The sequence below is a fragment of the Drosophila willistoni genome, unplaced genomic scaffold, assembly GCF_018902025.1.
Source record: "Drosophila willistoni isolate 14030-0811.24 unplaced genomic scaffold, UCI_dwil_1.1 Seg277, whole genome shotgun sequence".
NCBI classification, from domain to species: Eukaryota; Metazoa; Arthropoda; class Insecta; order Diptera; family Drosophilidae; genus Drosophila; species Drosophila willistoni.
Genome location: NW_025814235.1, coordinates 108888 through 111242, shown reverse-complemented (window position 1 = coordinate 111242; position 2355 = coordinate 108888). Strand labels below are relative to the sequence as shown.

Below are 2355 nucleotides of genomic sequence, written 5' to 3'. Positions count from 1 at the left end.
TTTAAGTCCGGGCTTGGAGCTGGTGTATCCAACACGTTTTTACAGTTATAAAGCAGCCAGCACCTCACAATATTTGCCTTATGGTTGGGATCTTTGTCTTGATAAAACCTAAAAGTAGGTTTGCCATTGACAAAGAACGCAAATTTGTTGGCACTGGCTACTAAATGTGTGCGCAAAATGTCGAAATACTGTCCAGCTTCCATGGTGTTCTAAATAAAACATAAATCTCCAACTCCTTTGCTTGAGATGCATCAATACACAAACAAAACATTATTACTCTTTTTATACCCTTGGTCAGATGTTTGTAACGCACAGAAGTAGACGTTTCCGACCCCATAAAGTATATATATTCTTGATCAGCATGAGAAGCTGAGTCGATATAGCCATGTCCGTCCGTCCTTCCGTCTGTGCAAATCAACTTCACGCCGCCATCTTAAGAGCTATCGGGATGAAAATTATAGCTTATAGCTTGAGCTACTTATAGTCCGGAGCAGATAATGTATGAAAATTGTCAGGATCGGACCACTATATCATATAGCTCTAAAAGAAACATTTTCATAAAAATTGGAGTATCCCCACGAAATTTACTAATATGATAGTTTTGGATATAAAACATCAGATCCCGAAATTTTAATCAAATTGGATAAATATAACACAAGTTACACTCAATATAAGTCGGCTCTACTAGGTCATTGCTTGAAATCCACAGTATTGCTGCAAAACCATCGATTGTTTTTTCCGATATATCGATGGAAGTTGAATATCACGATAGATCGATGGTTTTCTTCAACCATCATGGTTCTGCAGCCCTAGTAAGCAGAGGAGAAGCACGTGTACGTATTTTCTTAATTAAATAATTTTACCAATATAATATTATGTATACATAATTTCATTTTATAGGGCATTTAGATCTTTTAACATTTTGAGCTTGGGCTGTGCCTACTGAAGAGCATGGAAAAATATCTGAAAACTTCAAGTAAGTAATAATCAAATGTAATGCATGCTAGTCGTCGTTTTTCATAAGTTTCGTATTAGATATAAATGATAACACAGATGCTTCGACCGCTGAACCAAATTTGACTGTGCAGGATGCTGTTGTGGATGAGGAACCCGAAAATAGTTGCGGCACATTGAAGCGAAGAAAGACGGCATCGCAAGTTTGGACATATTTTGATAAAGCCCAAAACAAAATGATTGCCAAATATCGCCTTTGCGGAAAGTCATATAGAACAAATGGCAATACATCAAATTTAATTGAACATCTGAAACGTGCTCATCCACTGAAATCAAATGAGACACCAAATTTAAATACGTTGGATAAATATGTAAAAAGCCAAGATGTATATGAAATTTCATCATCCAAAAAAATAATGATCGACAGAGCACTAGCTCGAATGATATCTAGAGATGTGCAGCCCTACAGCATCGCGGAAGATGAAGGATTTAGATATTGAAGTATTGCTCTATCACAACGGATGGTTGGACCTCGCAAAGTGGCAACAATTATTTGACCGTGACATGCCATTATATTTTGAAATGCAAGTTAAAAACAGCTGTGTTGGCAACACAACCTTTAATATGCGAATTTAACCATGGCAGCAACAACATATCTGAAACATTGCATGCAATATTGACTAAATGGAATATTTTGGATAAGGTGGAAACAATTGTGACAGACAATGCTGCTTCAATGATAAAAGCTTGTGAGCTACTACAAAAAAAACATCTGCCATGTTTTGCACACACTTTAAATCTTGTAGTGCATGATGCATTGACATGTGAAGGCTTAAAGGCTCTACTTACCCAAGCAAAACAAATTGTAGGGTTTTTCAAAAGTAGCTCAATTGCCTACGCAAAGTTTAAATGTGAGCAATCATTGAATAAGCCTTATAGCCTTATACAGCAGGTATTAACCTGATGGAACAGCGTATATCACATGGACAGGATTTTAAAGACACGCGACGCAATCTGTTCAGTCTTGTTAAAGATTAGAAAGGAACAAACACCGTTAAATGCTGAACAATTCTCTATTATAGAGGATTTGTGTTTGCGCCTTTTGAAGCAGCAATAAGGCGCGCATCTGCTGCAAAGACGGTAACAGTGTCATTGATGATACCAACGGTATTTGGCTTAATAGCCAAACTGGAAAAACTGAACACGCATATAAAGTCGGGCTTGGGGTCCGAAATATGTGTTCTTCTTACAAATATAGCAAAACATTGACTTTTACCCTATGTCAACAGATCGGTACCAACGATGGCAACTATAATCGATCCACGCTTCAAAAAAGAAGGATTTTGCAGCTTTAATGCAGCGCAGCAGGCTGCAAATGCTTTAGAAACGGAACTAACGTTT

The 2355-nt window shown here is 37.3% G+C and overlaps 1 long non-coding RNA gene across 1 annotated transcript; it reads left to right on the top strand.

Moving 5' to 3' along the window:
- The first annotated feature begins 760 nt into the window (after window positions 1-760).
- Window positions 761-1356, top strand: LOC124461232. The gene is made up of 3 exons (XR_006954975.1): window positions 761-833; window positions 901-976; window positions 1036-1356. It is a non-coding gene; the product is annotated as an uncharacterized LOC124461232 (long non-coding RNA).
- The last annotated feature ends 999 nt before the right edge of the window (window positions 1357-2355 follow it).